Raw genomic sequence first — 18,605 nt, 5'->3', positions numbered from 1 at the left:
GTTTGTAGAAAGTAGCCTACTAGACAAAGAGGAATTTTCCAATCATTATTCCACCCTGTCTACCACTGGCATGGGAACCTCAGAAGGTTGGTCAGAAGGGAATGTGGTCCTTGATCTGAAAAAAAAGTTTCCCAACCCTGCTGTAAGCCATTCTGTTTGCCCCTTATCTCTCCCCTAGGGGATCAAAAGAGCTTATCCAACAGCAGCCAGCAGCTCCTTGGAAGCCCATCCAATGTTGCTTTGGTGACTGCCAACAACCCTCACCACCACACGACCCCTTAATTCTATGACAAGACACAAGTTCAATCATTCCAATATTTTATTGTATTGAGCCTCTCAATTTACAGCTAATAGACCATGGGGGGGGGGTGTATCATTCCCAGATGTCCTTGTGGCCAAAGAAGGATCTGTAATTTAAGAAAGAGCTTCAGGCGGGCAAATTAGCAAGATGGAGGCCATGGAAGTGAATCACCTAGTCTTCAAATCACCATGGAACGTAGTGTTGCTGAAGTTCATTCCCGCTGTTATTCTGGCAGATGGCAGACTTGAGCTTCCATGCCAGATTCCCCTTTTGTTGAAGTTGGCTTGCAAGTTGAAGAGGATTTCAGCATTTGGATCTGCAGCCACTGGAGCAGCAGGAACAGACAGAGTGACGAGACTAGGGATAGCGGGGAGCAACCATATTCAAAGTGGGGATGGCTGGTTACAGGGACAGGGGACAGGGAAGATTGGCCATGGAAGCAAGGGGCAAGGGGAGTGTAAACACCTGGAATGGAAATGGAAGGGGGCAGTGGCTTCATCTAGGACAGCAATGTGGGGGGAGAATGTCTGCAGTCAATATGGCAGAATGGGGAGTGGTCACCCTAAGCATAGCAACGGGGGGAGTTGCTGCAGCCAGGGTGTGGGAACAAGGAGGAATTGTTACACTCTAGATGACAATGGGGGAGTAGCTGGATCTGGAAGGACAAGAGGCTCCACATGGTGTCGAAACAGGGGGGAAGTGGCTGCACTTGGGATGGAAATGGGGGAGTGGACACACCTTGGATGGCAATGGGGGAGTGGAGGAACCTGAGATGGAAACAGGGGAGTGGAAGCGACAAGGGTGGAGGCTGGTGGGGGGGATGGCTACCCGTAGAGTAGTAATGGGGAGAGGAGATGGCTACCCATGAGAAAGCACCTTGTGGTGCAGCCGTGGGCTGGGCTCAGCATTTTTTACAGCACATCGGAGAACAGCAGGACGAGCAGCAAGCTGGGCGGCAGCAGCAGCAGCAGCAGGGAGAGCAGCAAGGTGTGCAGCACATTGGGGCGCAGCAGCAAGGAGTGCAGCAAGGCCGGCAACCCGAGGAGGGTGTGCAGACAATCATGGTATCGTTGCAGCCGCTACCACCGCAATCGCAGCAGGAAGAACCACCGTTTCCCATTTCTGTAAAGCAAAGGGGGGTATTGATAGAAAACGGTCTGTGGTTTTTGTGTGTGTGTGTGTTTAAAAAACTAGATTAGCAAACTCTGAGCTTTTGAGAAAAGCACTCTTTAAAATCCAGCCCATGTTTAGAAGGGTAGCCAGGTTTTTGAGATGAACGATGTGGTTTTCAAAAACTGGATACACAGATCAGGCAACTCTGAGCTTTTGGGACAACTGCTCTTTGAAATTTAGCTGTGTTTAAGAAGGTAGGGATGCGGGTGGTGCTGTGGGTTAAACCACAGAGCCTAGGACTTGCCGATCAGAAGGTTGGCGGTTCGAATCCCTGCGACGGGGTGAGCTCCTGTTGCTCGGTCCCTGCTCCTGCCAACCTAACAGTTCGAAAGCACATCAAAGTGCAAGTAGATGAATAGGTACTGCTCCGGCGGGAAGGTAAATGGTGTTTCCATGTGCTGCTCTGGTTCACCAGAAGCGGCTTAGTCATGCTGGCCACATGACCCGGAAGCTGTACGCTGGCTCCCTCGGCCAATAAAGTGAGAGGAGTGCCGCAACCCCAGAGTCGGCCATGACTGGACCTAATGATCAGGGGTCCCTTTACCTTTACCTTTAAGAAGGTAGCTTTTGAGACAGCACCTTTTGCAGAACCCTGGCTGAAGTCAGGAGCACATTAACCATGAACCACTGAATATATGTTGGAAGCACCAAGGTTCAATTGGTCTCCTAAGCAAACTTGGAAGAGTGGGTAGATGTCATAGTACTTCCTTACAAAAACAGGCTCCAATTTCCTACAATAAAGAATCCCAGACCTCGGGCTTCAACAGAAAGGGTCATTTTATGTTATTGAAGTCCATAAGGTAGAACCTTCTGGAACGCCATTTTTTTGGGTGGGGAGGTAGGGGAACAATCATGTTAGAGGTGCTTCTCTAAGACAATAAAATAAATCTACTTTTTAAGGATTTGAAATTTTAAAAGCCTGGGGGGTGGGCAATTGAAATCTATGGCTCTGTTTTAATATAGGTGGCGGAAGAGAGCCACAGCTGCCTGCACTAAATGAACTTTCTAAATAGTCTCCAAGGGCAGCCCCACATAAGGCACACAGCAGTAGTCTAACCTGGAAGTCAACAAGCATGAGTGACACTGGCCTGGCCTCTGCCATTCAGTGCTGGGCATAGCCAACTAATAAGCCAATGCTGATAAAAGTATCCTGGACTTTAGCCACCAACTTCTTGTAAACCACTCTGAAGTTTGTTTGTTTGTTTGTTTGTTTGTTTGTTTTACAAACAAGCATTATATAAATTGCATGAAATAAATAAAAAGGCGAGCAAGCAAATATACAAACAAGGATTCCTGGAGCAAGGATGCTTCCAACAGTACCCTCTTAGCAATTAATTTGGTTCCTATAGGAGAATGTGATCCTATCAAGGCATTGCTCAATTTTACTTAGACCTCTACCATAATCAGTTTTCTTATCAGGATTGAGTTTAAGCTTATTTACCCTCATCCAGTACGTAGTAATTTTTAAAAGTATCATATTTTGAAAACAAGACATTCACTACTGTTTAATCTTTAATATAGTCCACTGTGAGCATTATAAGCCACATTATAAGCCTGCGGCTCTGCAGATGTTGAAGGACTGCATCTCCCATCATCCCTGAGTATTTTCCATACTGGATGGGAGCTGGAGTTCAACAAAATGCAGACAGCCACAGGTTACCGTCCCCTGATCTAAAAGTAAACCATTTCCCATTGCAGTAATGACCTGTCAAAAGCAACTTACCGTTCGGAGAGGTTGAAGCTGGTATAACGACAATGAACCCAAGTGAGATAATGAAGATCTTTGGGGATGGGGGCACCTTTTATATATTTTCCCCAAACCTTCCTGTAGGAAGTGAGGCACCGCCGTGGAACGGCAGAGCCTTCATTCATCATCAAAACACGTTTCCTTCCTTGATGCCATCATCCAATTCATGCTCCTCGAAGGAATGCCCATTTCTCATTAAAAGAGCACTTCCCCATGGCGTGTGTTTAAAGGGATTTTGAGTTAGCAATGTGGTAATTCCAAGACCAGGAGGCACATGAATAGTTTTAAAATATGAAACCTAAGGAGGAAGATTAGTGCTCCAATGCTCTCCTTGTGGGGACCATATGACTAAATATCCATTATTCCCCAAATGCTTTTGACTCTGCGTCCTCTTGATGCATCATCAGATTATCACAGGTGTGGAGAACCTCGGCCCTCCAGATGTTGCTGAACCACAACTGCCATCATCCCCAACAAGCATGGCCAGTGGCCAACATCTGGGGGGGGGCAAAGGTTCTTGCTTCCATAGTGAATGTAACCAGCAAGGTCTAAAGCAGGTGGGAAAACATGGTGCCCTCGTATGTTGTTGGACTCCAACTGGATAATCACGGTAGGACATTGCTTAGGGGTTGTAGCTGCAGTCAAAATTAAGGACTGCAGCCAACTAACATCCACTTACAGTAAGCCGATTAAAAACAATGAACCTGAGTTAGTCATGCCCAGCTATTCCGTTGGGTCTACTCTGAGTAGGCTTTACATTGGATGCATTCCTAAGTTTTAGGAATGCTTTGTAATTATCTGGATTATGTTCCTCTTTTAAAGTTTTCATTATCTTTTTGTTTGTTGGTTGTATCCAGTATCAGCCCTACTCAGAGTAGATCAACTGGATTTTTTTGGGGGGGGGTTCATAATTTTTTTTTTTATTTTCACATTTGATTTTCACATTTTACAAATTTACTTAAATTTCAGTGTATATTTTTCTTAAAATTTTGACTTCACACCCTTACCTCTATGATGTTCTTATTTCCACCTTATACTCTCTGCTTTATGTAACATACTTTTATCTAATACTATTATGATCTATTTCACTTATTATTGTTTTCATTCCACTGCTCATAATTCCAACCTGCCCATGTTTTCTTTTGACTGTAACAGTTCTTCAAATAGTCCAAAAAGTGTCTCCACTCTCCATGAACAGTTCATGATTGGATAAAACCCTAATTGACTATGTGAATATTGTTATTGATTATATTACTATTCAAGTTTAAAAACAAACAAAACCCAAGTTTCTTCCCCTTACAGCAGTGGTGGGGAACCTCCGGCCCAGGGGTCAGATGTGACCTCATTAAACCTTGGATAATGCCAATGGTAGAAGAATGGCAGATGAAGATGTTGGAGTTTTGGGAGCTTGCTGACCTGACTGGAAGAATCCGCGAACAGAAAGAGGAGGAATACCAAGAGGATTGGATCAAATTTAAAGAATATTTAACTAAATACTGTAATATAAGATAATTAAGAAGCTACTTGAAAGTATTAAACAGGCCTAGGATTATAATATGAATGTTGTATAGTGAAATGGATTTAAGACAATAAGAAAAGAGATGAAGATAGTAAATGGAAGGAACTGATCGTAATAGAAAGATGTTTGGGAGAACTGTTACAAGGGAACATAATGAAATTCAGTTAGGGGGGATTCGAGGAAGTCACATAATAATGGAATTTAAAATGACTATAAGAAGGAATATGTGTTTTTGTTTTTATTTTTATTTTTCTTGTAGTATTGTAGTGTGTGTTCTGTTTTGTATGTTTTATTCATTATAGATGTGAAAAATCAATATTATTTTTTTTTGAAAAAAATAAAAATAAACCTTGGATAATAATCAACAGTCAAGAGTCACATGTTCCCAATAAGCAGACCCTACAACATCCATAGACTCCACAGTGTGTCCTTTAAAAAAGAAAACACTCCTCTCTGTGCCTCCTGGGAAGCCCTAAGAATCACTGTGCTATTATCTAAACAAAGCTTTAATCATACATAGTACAAACACACTTCTAAAGAAGAATGGGATATGGGGGTTGAGTCAAGCGCCATGAACCATTAGACGTCACGGCAGGTGACCATGTGTGTTGATGTTTAATGAAGACCTTGCCGTTTCATGGTGGTGTCTCACTTCCAAAGGGAGAGTCACAGAGCTGTATAAAAGCTGCCCTCCCCCAGCAAAACTCCTCATTTGCTCAATAGGATGCATCCCTCCTTGCCATTTCCCATTGCTTAACAAGGTAAGTCTAGCTTGAGTAATCTTTGTGAACTGCTTAATAAGGTCTGTTTTGCTCAGCAGATCTTTGTTCACAGTAAAGGGATAAACATAAGAATGTGATAGAATTAGCCAACGTCATCATATAAACCGGGGGTAAGGAAGCTGTGGCCCTCCTGATCCTGCTGGGCCCTAATTCCCCCAAACTCCGGTGCCTGTGGCTGATGGGTTGTTGGAGTCCAAGAACATATGGGAGGCTGCAGTTTCCCCTTCCATGACGTAAGGCCTGGGAGGCAGCGGCGGAACAAGCCGATCAGGCACCGTGCATTCCCTGCGCCCAGTGGCGGGGTGAGCTGGGGCAGGACACTCTGTGGGGCCTCCAAGTAGTCTGCCTGTCTCCTCTCAATCAGCCACCCTACAGCTGAGGGGGAGGCAGCGGACAGACCTTTTGGGACAGCGCGGAGTCTGTGCACATAAGCCACTGCGTCTCTCCCAGGAAAGATGTGTGGCTCAGGCATGCTGCAGGCCCCGTGGTGAGTGCCGCCTGGCATTTTATCACCCCCCTCAGTGGTGACACCCAGGGCGACCCACCCCCACCGCACCCCCTTCCTCTGCCCCTGCTGGGAGGTGGGGTTGGAATATGGAAAGCCATAGCTCAATGGTTGAGCACATCCATTGCAAGGAGAAGCTCCCTTGGGTTTCTTGAGGCAATTTCACAAAAAAAATCCTCTTTCCATCCTCGTCTCAAAGATGTTGTGTGGTTCCAATTGTCGCTGCTCTCCCAGCTGTTGCTGCTGCAACTGCTGCTGCCACCCTTGCTGTGGTCCCAGTAGTTTTGGCTCTTGTGGCTGCGGTTCTGGTTGCTGCTATCCTAGGCAGAGCTGCTGCTGAAGAACCTCAAGGGAAGCTTTGGAAGCAAGTAGGGGACGTGAGGGACGCGGGTGGCGCTGTGGGTTAAACCACAGAGCCTAGGACTTGCCGATCAGAAGGTCGGCGGTTCGAATCCCCACGACGGGGTGAGCTCCCGTTGCTCAGTCCCTGCTCCTGTCAACCTAGCAGTTCAAAAGCACGTCAAAGTGCAAGTAGATAAATACCGCGGGAAGGCAAAATGGCGTTTCCGTGCGCTGCTCTGGTTCGCCAGAAGTGGCTCAGTCATGCTGGCCACATGACCCGGAAGCTGTACACCGGCTCCCTCGGCCAATAAAGCGAGATGAGCGCCGCAACCCCAGAGTCGGCCACGACTGGACCTAATGGTCAGGGGTCCCTTTACCTTTACCTTTACTAGGGGACCTGAAACCACCACCACCCAGACTCGCCCTGCTGCTTGTCTCCTTTTGTTCGTTGTTCCAAGTTGATTCCCTCAAGCTTTGCACCGGCCTCCTCTACTAATTGGTAGATCACCTTTCATATTCTCTCATTCTACTCTTTGCTTTGTAATTCGTGGAGGAGGCATGGCTGTTTTCGAAACTGGGTTCTCCTAGTTCTGTTCCATCTCTGTGAGTAACTCCACTGTTGACCCAATGCAAAATATATGTATGGGAGATAAGACAATCCCAAAACCATAATACAAAATAAGAGGATTTTCCTCTTGCTTTGTTTGGAAATGTTGCAGCCTGCCCAATAGGTCGAGCACCTGCTTTGAATGCAGAACAAAACAGCCCTACCAATCCAGGTGAAGGATTATGGGTTTTATTTACTTATTTAAAAATATTTAGATACTGATATTCATGGGGGGGGGGGGAGCAGAGTGGTTTACAACTGTACACAAAAGCATGCAATCACGTATTAAGAATTTAAATCCAAAGTCAGCTAGCTATTATGGAAAAGTTTTCAGTGGGTGTTTAAAAGCTTAAACAGAAGTTGCTAAAGGCTTGGTTTCTTATTATCAAAGGAGTTTCGCCAACTCAGGAAACAACCAGCAACTCTCCTGCGTATTATCTCAGTGGGTGAGCTGGGTTTTCAGGTGCACAATTTCCGTTCTCATCCTGGGGCAAAGTTCCCAAACCGAGGTACTACTTCCGGGTGAGGGGAGTCTGTAACCCAAAGTGTTTGTAACTCGAAGCATTTGTAACCCGAGGAAGCACTGTATATAATTTCCCAGTAGGCATTAACCTTACTACAAGACCACCACATATGATAAAAAGAACCTCCTTTTTCTTTTCATTTCCAACACTTATTTGATTTAGATTTATTCCTTTTTGCCCTTGACCCCATATGGTGACCCGATATCAAGCCATGAACGCTACCACCACCTGAAGATAGAAAGCAGGTTTTGCTTTCAGCCCACAAAAGATATGTAATTGGTTACATGTCCCCTACACTTGCATTGTGTTTCCTTTGCATTGTAATTAATTGGGTGGCCTAACGTAATGACAGTGAGACGAATTCAGCTAACGAGTTCCTCTAGTGCAGTGTTGGCCAAACTTGGGTCTCCAACTGTTTTGAGACTACAATTCCCATCATCCCTGACCACTGGTCCTGTTAGCTAGGGATGATGGGAGTTGTAGTCCAAAAACAGCTGGAGGACCAAGTTTGGCCAACACTGCTCTAGTGGAATCCTGCACAAAGGTTTCTGCTAGTTGTGGGGATAAAACGAGGGAGACGAGAACCATGTACCCTGCCTTGATCTCCTTGAGGGCAAAGTGGGATTGAAATGGAATAAACAAATAAAAGCAAAGCAGCAGCAACAACAACAACATCCTATGTAGACTCCCATAATTATGTGCTGAACATATTAAAAACACAATATGCATGTCAGATGCATTGCTAATTATATGCACGAAGGGGAGAAATATCGTCCTCTGGTGACAGAGGATGGGCAAGGTATTATCCTAGCAACTCGGATAATAATTACATAGGGCTTCTGTTGCTCTTATTGGTTAAAGAACTCCAACCTTTCCACAGTTTTGAATGCATCTTCTGCATGGGTTACATTGCTGCAGGGATGCTGATCTCTTTCATCATCCTCAAAGACTTCATAATGAACAATGTGATTTGAATTAAATCCAGTATCGAGCAATAGAAATCCAATGTGATTTTGGCTTTGGGCATGATCCCTGGAATGTAACTCCCTCAATGTCTGTGAAAGAGGTGCGTGAACACAGCCATCAGGGTTTGTTGGTGGCCTGAACCTGTCTGATGTTCTTCTGAATAGGTTCACATAGGAAGCTGCCCTCTATAGAGTCAATCAATTGGTTCATCGTGTTCACTGTTGTGAGGTAAAGGTTCATTTTACATATCATATTTTACAGAAACTGTACCATTCAGTATTCCATTATTACATCCATCATAACTTTATTTACACTGTTAAATTTATCTCAATGCTGCCAGTGTTTTCAGCCATACACAGTTATTTTCCCTATATTCAATAAACGTTTTCCAATCTTCTCTGAATGTATGTTCTTCTTGTTCTCTTATTCTATATGTGAAGTCTGCAAGCTGTGCATATTCTGTCAACTTAAGTTGCCACTCTTCTTTGCTTGGGACCTCACTTGTTTTCCATTTTTGGGCTAACAAAACAAGGGCTGCAATTGTGATATACATAAATAACCTTTTCTGACACCTGGAAATTTCAGACTGAATTATCCCCAATGGAAAGAACTCTGGTTTTTTGGGAGGAAGTACTTTCAAACATTTTCCCCCCAATTCATTATGGGATCATTTCCCAATACTCTTTTACCCTTTTACAAGTCCAATACCAGAATTGTTTTAAAGAAATTATTATTCAGGATAGAACAAAGAAAGCAGTTTTTTCACACAGCTCATAGATAAACTACAGTGGTACCTCTGGTTGTGAACGGGATCCGTTCTGGAGGCCTGTTCGCAACATGAAAAGAGCACAACCTGCAACGGCGCATCTGCACACGCACAGGTTGCGATTCGCCGCTTCTGCGCATGCGCGCAACGTCATTTTGCACTTCTGCGCATGCGTGAACGGTGAAACCCGGAAGTAACCCTTTCCGGTACTTCCGGGTCGCCACGGGATGTAACCTGAAAGAACGTAACATGAAGCAGACGTAACATGAGGTATGACTGTATTGAACTTGCTCTAACAAAAGGCAGCAATGGCTACCAGCTTGGATGTCTGTAAAAGAGAATTGTACAAATTCAGGAAGAATAAGGCTAATGATGGCTACTAGTTTCTATGGTTGTGCTCTGCCTCAATGGTCAGTAATTCTTCTGAACACCAGGAGGATCCCCTTGGGCTTGGGCTCTGTATGTGGGTTTCCCACAAGGATCTGAATGGCCACTGTGAGAACAGGACAGGGGATTAGACAGCCCATTGGCCTGTTCTTATTTTCTTAAATCCTCCTTAATAAGACTGAAGTCAGGAGGGCCAAATCCAGAATATAACAAACCGGGGATTGCATGTGAAAAGAGCTTCTCCTACCCAGCCTCTGCAAAATAACCACGTTTTTGCTAATTACATGCCACAAAAGGACAACATCGACTTCTAGCAATAAAGGTCCCCTCTATGGTTACTTGGGTAATAATTATGGTCTTTAGCTATAGGATGACGGTGACGAAGGCACTTAATGGCTTAAGGAAACCCTACAATGATACTTATTTTAAAATTAAACTTCTGCATGAGTTCTAGCCTGGGATTGACCCTGTGATGGTGGGAAGGGATCCACGGAAGAATACACAGCCATAAAACAATTTGCAATGAGGAATGTGAATTGAATCAAACCGAAAGAGGGCATGTCCGCAGGTGGTTATTGGAGAACTTGCTGTTCCTCCACGGTGCCTCACTTCCTAAGGGGGAGGATGCAAGGAGCTGTATAAAAGGTCTCAGGACATTGGCTCCTCATTCATTTGATCCACTGGCTTCCGTTCCACTCGACGTCTCTCTGTTTAAGAAGGTAAGGAGAATTTCACGAATTGTTCATCACGGAGGGGGGAATTTCCTTTGGTAGAGTCTATGGCAGGAATGGCCTGATGGATGTTGCTGAACTACAAATTCCAGCCCTGGCCATCGCCCATGCTTGCTGGAGCTGATGGAGGGCTGAAGGTTCTCCACATCTGGTCTATGGACTCTTCTTTTAACCAAACTATCAATCTTACAGGAGGGACCATTAACTTAAAGGTAGAGGGTATTGCTTTGCATGTTGAATGTCCCAAGTTCAATCCCTGGCATTTCCCATTAAAAGTGTCACGTCAAGTGTAGGGAACTTTTGGCCTTCCAGCAGTTGCTGAACTACAACTCCCATCAGTCCCAGCTAGCATAGTCAATGGACAGAAATGATAGGAATTGTAGTTCAGCAGCATCTGAAAAGCCAAAAGGTACCCACACCTGTTGTAATCCCTGAGTGGCTAAGCTTTGACCGTTCAGTTGTTGCTGGGCTATAGCTCTCATCCCTGACTATTGGCCATGCTGGCTGAGTCCCAACAGCATATGGCAAACCATTATTATTATTATTATTATTATTATTATTATTATTATTATTTATACCCCGCCCATCTGGCTGAGTTTCCTCAGCCACTCTGGGCGGCTCCCAACAGAATATTAAAAACACGATAAAACATCAAGCATCAAAAACTTCCCTAAACAGGGCTGCCTTCAGGTTAGCCATCCATTAACATCCTTACAACCACCTATAAAAATAGCCCTGGGTTGTTTTGCAGGTTGGGGATAAGGGATTGAGGTTGAGATATTGTGGTTTTTTTCTACACCCACTTATGGACTTCATGGCCAATAAAAAATTGAAATAGGAGCTTCTTAAGCGATAGCTCGTTGTCTTAGGTGCACGAGCTGTGATTAGTTCTAAATGGAAGAAATGCAATGGCTGGCTGGCAACTAAATGCTACTTAGAGTAGATCTACTGAGATAAACGGATCCAAGTTAGTTGACCCCTTGAAAATAAATGTCACGACTAACTTAGGCCCATCAATTTCAGTAGAGCATAATTTTGTTGGAGGGAACCCAATGTCTATCCAAAACACCAGCCTGCTGTCAGAAATGACATAGGTCCACTTTTTACATCTCAGAGCATACATTGTATCTCTGTGCTGGGCAAATATCGTGGGAAATGCACATTAAAATGCTAATATCAGGAAAAATGCATTATATGGGGTGTTTAGTGTAGGGTTGGGGGGGGGGGTTGCAAACAACCAAAAAGGTATATTAGGAGAAAAATAAACTAAAACATTTTTTAAGTAGGTTATATTTTAAAAGAGGGGGGAGTAAGCTGATGTAGAAATGCAGTAATGGATATTAAAATAGGGTAAATGAGAAAGCAAAATCTCAAAATAAGCACATTTGTCCATTCCTATTTGTATACTCCCACCTGGGAACCGATGTCCCCATTGTGGAAGGATGTGTGGATCCAGAATTGGCCTCCACAGTCGCTTACGGACTCATTGTGAAAACTGTGTTTATGGAAGACAATCTTACTCGGCTATGAGGGATCGCCAAAGACGACTATAAGGACTGAACCACATGTCACCTATCCTCAAAAACCCACACCACTATTTATTTTTTTCAGTGCTTGCCTTCTCTCCAACCAAGATGGGCTGTGATTGCTGTGGCTCTTCGTCTAATTCAGGAACCATCATTTGCTGTGTCCCATCCGGTGGCAGCAACTCCTGCTGCACCCCCTGCTGCACCCCCTGCTGTGCTCCCTGCTGCTGCTGCTGCACCCCTTGCTGCTGCTCCAAGCCTGCCTGCTGCTGCACCCCTTGCTGCTGCTCCAAGCCTGCCTGCTGCTGTGTCCCCTGCTGCTCCTCCAAGTCTTGCTGCATCCCCTGCTGCGCTCAAGTCAAGAAATGCTGCTAAGGAAATCCCGGAATTACGAGCAAGTCTAAATCAGAACGTTATGGAAACCGGAATGACATCTCCACTGCCAGCTGCGATGCTCTTATGGCCGCAAGTTTTTTCTGCCCATCCAATGTCCCCATCGGGACAATAACTACCTAAACTACATGCTTAATCCAGATTAAGAGCAATTCAGTTCAACTAGAGTTACTTACAAGTACAGTGGTACCTTGTGTGAAGAACTTAATTCGTTCTGGAGGTCCATTCTTAACCTGAAACTGTTCTTAACCCGAGGTACCACTTTAGCTAATGGGGCCTCCCGCTGCCGCCGCACGATTTCTGTTCTCATCCTGAAGCAAAGTTCTTAACCAGAGGTACTGTTTCTGGGTTAGCAGAGTCTGTAACCTGAAGTGTCTGTAACCCGAGGTACCACTGTAAATATGATAATCTTGCAATGCAAAGCTTTTGACCCTCCCTCTTTCACTCCAATGTTGGGTCATTCCCTTCTTTCCTTTTACCTCTTAACAAATGAAATGTAAAGTAAATGTTGGGTAGATGGTGCCCATGTTTGTCTTGGGGTGCAGGGTCCTTTCGGAGGCCTCCAATAAAATTCTAAAAGCATTCAAATTGATCTTCTCCTCGGTTGCTTTTCATTCACCTTTTCTTGCGGTTATGAGCTGCTCTGCCCCCTGCCACTCCCCTTTGCCGTAGCTAGTATTTGGGTTACTGCGTCCCCTGCTGTTGTGCTCCCTCTTGTGGCTGTGCTAAGTCTTGCCACTTCCCCAGCTGCTCTCAGACCAAATGCTGCAGGAACCCCTGCTCCAAGAAATGCTGCTAAAGAAACTCTGGATGTTCAAGCAAGCCTAGAACCTTTTAGAAGACGGGAGAACATCTCCAGCAACATCACTGATCTCATGGCCACAATGTTTTCTTTGCACAAGGTCTTCCCACTGTGAATTAGCTACCTAAAGCAGCAGCCCTAAGCATACTTACCTGGGTGCAATCCCCATTAAGCTCAGTGGGAGTTACTTCTGAGTAGATGTGCCTAATCTTGCAGTGCAAAGCTTTCAACTTCCCTGTGTCACGCTATTGAAAGATTCCCCTCTTCTTTCATTCGACAAAATATGTGAAGCTTGCGTAAGTGGTGTCCCCATATTTACCTTGGTGTCTAGAGCCCATTCTTATGCTGTTCTCCAATAAAGTTCTAAACTCATAGAAGTTGGACCTCTTGGGGGTTTTGCAGCTTTTCTTCTCTCTCTTTTTTGCAGTTACGAACATTTCACACACCTTAGTTTCCATAGAATGGCTGACCAGAGGTACTTGTTTCTTAGTGTGTTGGTGTTGAAGACATTGGTACCACCAGACCTGCCTCTCCTGTAGCTTCTCCTGTAGCCTCTTAAGTCTTCTCTTCTCCTTCCTCCTTGCCATTCCATCACAACCAGACCTCACTTCCTTTCCCACCTCCTTCCAGCCTTTCTTAATCCTGCTGCTATTTAACCATTTGCATCCTATTCTGTAGTTTCGTCAAATTGTATCCAATCTACTTGCTGGTGGGCGATGAAACTGAATTGCTGTAGAATGAAGGGGTGGTAAGGGAAACTCAGGACAGAATTAAAGCTGTGCAGCCTGAACTGGATTAACATCCTTGAAAGAGAGTTGAACACCTGCTGCCTGCCCTTCCCATGCTCACCTTGCAAAATTAAAGGCCTAAAGCTTTTCGCTTCCTCCTCTAATTGAGCAGTAAGACTGTCTCCTCTAATAGCTTCTGAGGAGCAAAGGGAATACACCGCCTCTCTGCTCCCCTGGAGATCATCCTTGATTGCTTTGGGTTTATATTTTGGTTTTTCAATCTTCAAATTGACATAAGGGCAGTAGTACCTTTTGGGATTCAGTCTCCATAAGGATCTTTTCTTTAAAGCGGGCTGCGTTTTTTATCTTCATGTACCAAGGCAAATTGCACTATGAAATTTAACACCCCTTCCTACATGAGATATCTAAAGCACTGGAGTCCAGTGAAGTCCTCTGTAGATGCTGCTGGATTCAAACTCTCATCAGTGCCGGTCTACATGGCCAAAGGTTAGGAAGTATTGCAGCTGCTGGAGGACATCATGTTTGCTACTCCAAATATTAAGCAGGAATGGACAGTGGCAAAGCTTCATGCTCTGGCACTGGGGGGGGGGGAGAGCAGGCAGGGGTGGGGCTGGCGTGCATCCCGGGGGCAGGGCACGCTGCCCGCAGGGGCGTGATGCCCCGCGCGGGAGGGGGGGCAGTTATGATGGCACCCCACCAGGATTGTGCTGCCAGGGGCGGTGTGCTGCCCCCGCACTCCTCTTCCTCTGCCAGTGGGAATGGGCAGACTTTGAGTCAGGTCACACACACACACACACACACACACACACACGATCCTGAGCCTGGGAATTTTGAGTATCAAAGCTGAACTGAGTTCACAGCTCTTCCAGGGGAAAATTTGCTTGTGGTTACTTCTACTCCCCCCCCCCCTTTCTGCAGTATAATTTATAGGGACTGGGGGCACATGGTTATGTTGGCTATTTGCAGATTAGTTGCGCTGCAGAAGGCGGGCTGGGGAGACCACACATTCAAGAAACGCAAAATAACTTTTGCTAGGTTTTAATAACAAAAACAAAAACTCCTTTTGCACTTAATTACAATATATCAATAAGCATGACCCATCCACCAGGGTACTGAGGGAGCTAGGTGCTGCTCTTTATATACCATACCCAACAACTTAATTACCACAACTTAACAGCACCTGCTATACTGCTTCACAGCTGTAAAACTAGGTCACGTTATTTGCTCTGGCCTTTAAAGAAATACACATCTTGTGGAACAATAATGCGCCTTCAAATTTAAAGAGACAATTCAACAGGTTAAGTAGCTGGGAGTTATAAATCCTTGGTGATCAGATTACCCAGAAATCTATCCGAATCCCAATCTAGCCTCTGCCCACTTCTGTTGCGAAAAGGGGTGCTGTCAAAACTCAACCCAAAGCAAACTTAAGAATTCCTTCTTACATGAAATATCCGAGAAGCATTGAAGTGTTTTGTTAAGATAGGTGAAGTATATTGAGGGGTGGTTATATTGTTGGGGGTGGGGTGTATTGTTGTCATGCCCTAGCTTCTTCTAAAGGGGAGGGCCTTCACACAGTGGTTTAGCAAGCATCTCTGTGAAGTACCTGCCCCTCTTTTAAAAAGGAGTGGGACTTGGAGTGGGAGGTGATTGGGGTAAGCTGTGGGGAGAAAAGTGAGGGGTGGGTGGTGTGTAAAGGGTGGTGGGGTTGGTCAGGTGTGGGGGAATGGCAAAGAGGTAAGAAGGATGTCTAGCAGAGTGAGCATGGGTGCCAGCCTCTGATGTGTGTATAGTCTTGTGATGTTTGTCTTTCTGTCTTGTGATTGTGCATAAAACAAAGCAAGACACTTTCTCCCTGGATTTCAAGAAATTCTCACTTGTTTTACCCCCCTTTTTTTGGTGACATTTAAATTGTATCCAGCTATGTCCTACTCAGAGTAGAACCCTTTGAAATGAATGACCATGGTGAAAGAATTCCATTGGTTTCTGTGGATCTACTGTGAGTTGGGCTAACATTAGATAGATATCAACCATTTTCCCCCTTCCCACAAAAAGGACTGTTCATATTTCATCTTCCTTTCATCATGAAACCAAAAGGCACCATATTTGTGTCATGCAGGTAATCAATCACCCAGGAACTGACCCACTAAGTTTCAGCAAGATGGCGGCTTAATATGTCTACAGGCCATGATTAATTACGTTGCGATATGAATGTCCTCCTTTATAATAATAATAATATTTATACTTTTCAAGTTTATACATTTCACAAATTTTACAACCATTTTGACATTTTAAAAATTGACTTCCTTCCCCCTCTTTCTACGGTTCCTTAAATTTATTTTTAATATCTTCTACCTATCCGAATTAACTTGATTTGCTCATTTGTTTATCTCCTTTAAATATATACTCATGAAACTGCAGGTTATTACAATAATCCCACCGATGTTTTTATCTGTTTACAATTTATCTGTAAATGTTCAATAAACCATTTCCATTCTTATATGAAAAATTTGTTATCTTGATTTCTTATGCTTCTGGTAAGTTTCGCCATTTCTGCATATTCCATAAGTTTTTGTATCCATTCTTCCTTTGCTGGGACTTCGGCTTCTTTCCAGAAGGAAATGAATGTCCTCCCTATGACTGAGACCTTGAAAAGGTGCTATGCTACCTGAGTAGACAATGCCCAGGTAAGGTCGGTCAATGCTTTGACACAGCCAAAAGCATCTTCTTGTGTTTTATAGACATTCCTTAAGAAAGTAGGTTGAACTAGATGGTTCAGCTGGTCCTCCCAACTTCTATGACTCACACAAATTGTGTGGATTAAGTTGTGCTATCTTTACTGTGGAATGGTTGGGGAATGTGGCAGGAAAATACAAGGCAGGTTGGTCCCAGGTATCATAATTCATCTTGAACCTAGTCAGCAAATCACCTGAGGTCACAGCAACCTAGTAATCTTCTTTTAACAACAGGCCTCTAAACTGCCTTTGGGGATAGGGTCAGAATGACATTGTTATTATTTTCCACGCATAGTTTTTAATCATCTACAGGGCAAAACTAATTCTTTCTCCCCTGAAAGCTGAGTCAGAGAGCCGTAACACCAGAAGATGATTCTATGACAAGACTTTCGGGGTTCATGTCGGGGATGCAATTGATATGATCAATAAACATGTGGTTGGTGTATATTTATTAGGTCTGTGGTCAATTTGGATCAACCAGGGATTCAGCCAGAGCAAGTTGAGGTGATCCTGATTCACCCAGATTGGATCAGGCCTACTTACAGTGATCAAGGGCTGTCAAATCAGGTTGGATCTGCTACAGATCACATGGGGTTGGGGCCACACCTAAGTGCTGGATTAGACCAATATAGAAGAGCCCTATTTTTTCTTATTTAATTTATGATTCACCATTCTTCTAAGGACCTCAAGGTAGCGGGAATGCCTCCCACCTTTCTCCTAACAATCATCTGAGGTAGATGAGTCTGAGAGATAAGATTAGTCTGAGAGATTAGTCTGTGCTCAAACAGTACGAAACAAGGTTTGACACTCCCCAGTCCTAGTTTGGTTATGAACCATAATGATAACACCATCAAAAGACACAATGGGAAAAATGTTTAAAATATCTTTCAGCAAAAAACCAGAAGCTTACCTATTAGGAATCACAGATTCGGACATCCCTAAAAAAGTAAAAGAACTTTTTCTCTATGCTATGGCTGCAGCAAAAATACTCATTGCGACAAATTGGAAAAGCGATAAAGTCCCCTCTAGATCAGAGTGGATTCAAAAAATGACCGAATATGCAGAATTAGACCATTTATCAGAAAGAATAAAAAATAAATCAATGGAAGTCTTTATCACAAAATGGGAAGTTTTAAAAATCTATTTGAAAAATAGTAATGACAGTTTAAGTCTGTAGCAGCATTTGAATAACTTCAGTAGGAGTTTTAAGTTTGATGAAAAACCTAGGATAGAATAAATAATATTAAAGCCAAAACATGTTATAATATGGCAGTGAATAATGGACGAGAAATAGAAGTAAGGAGTAGACAGGAAGTCATCTATATAGGAAAAGTCATCTTTATGTTAAATGTATCGTGAGCTCTATTTAAAGTATTGGTGTTGTTGTGGTGGTGGTGGTTGTTTTTTATTTTCATTTTTTTCTTAGTTGTTAGGAGGTGATGGATATTTGTTTATCTTCATATTTCTTTTTTATGTGATGTATTAAAATGAAATTAAAAATTAAAAAAAAAAAGACACAATGGTTTTAATAGAAGCACAAAACAAATATCCCTGCAACCAAGGTCCTTGGACAGAGGTGGAAACTGCCTCCCCAGCCTGACTCTTCCAGAGAAGAAGAAGACAGTTCAGAATCACAACAGGGGTTTGAGGGAGGTCACAGCTCAGAGGCAGATGAGGGGGGAACTTGGGAAATAATGGGAGAGGAGGAGGAGGAAGAAGAAGCACCAGGTGGATTTAAATTAAAGATTGGGTTTAAAAAAAGTGGAAAAGAAACTGCTGGACAAATAATGCAGATTGGAATACAAAAGAGGGAGGTATGAGGAAGTCCAGAAAATAAGTAATTTAAAATTGGGAATGGAAAAGAGAGTTTGTTTTTAATTGTTATGTTTTGTGTTTTTATTGTTAAATTTTGTATTGTTTTTTTCTGTGTGTTGTTTTTCTTTTTCTTTGTTTAAAACCCTAATAAAAAATTATTTCAAAAAAAAAAAAAAAAGAAGCACCAGGAGGATGACAGCTGATGGACACAGTGTATTTAGAAAGCATTCCAGACCCC

At 43.6% G+C, this 18,605-nt stretch overlaps 2 long non-coding RNA genes across 3 annotated transcripts; one reads left to right on the top strand and one right to left on the bottom strand.

The window, feature by feature from the left end:
• Positions 1-301: 301 nt before the first annotated feature.
• LOC308465498 lies at positions 302-4,078 on the bottom strand. The gene is made up of 2 exons (XR_013980485.1): positions 3,198-4,078; positions 302-1,423 (listed from the first exon to the last, which is right to left on the bottom strand). It is a non-coding gene; the product is annotated as an uncharacterized lncRNA (long non-coding RNA).
• A 1,381-nt stretch (positions 4,079-5,459) lies between these two features.
• Positions 5,460-12,857, top strand: LOC308465171. Of its 2 annotated transcripts, none has more exons than XR_013980314.1 (3): positions 5,460-5,501; positions 10,068-10,338; positions 11,962-12,857. It is a non-coding gene; the product is annotated as an uncharacterized lncRNA (long non-coding RNA). The 2 variants fall into 2 exon arrangements; XR_013980315.1 differs by having other exon boundaries at positions 5,461-5,501; positions 10,074-10,338.
• The last annotated feature ends 5,748 nt before the right edge of the window (positions 12,858-18,605 follow it).

Source organism: Podarcis pityusensis (assembly GCF_964106645.2).
Source record: "Podarcis pityusensis genome assembly, chromosome: 16".
NCBI classification, from domain to species: Eukaryota; Metazoa; Chordata; class Lepidosauria; order Squamata; family Lacertidae; genus Podarcis; species Podarcis pityusensis.
The sequence above is the reverse complement of the archived record's forward strand: the minus strand, read 5'-3'. Positions and strand labels throughout refer to the sequence as shown.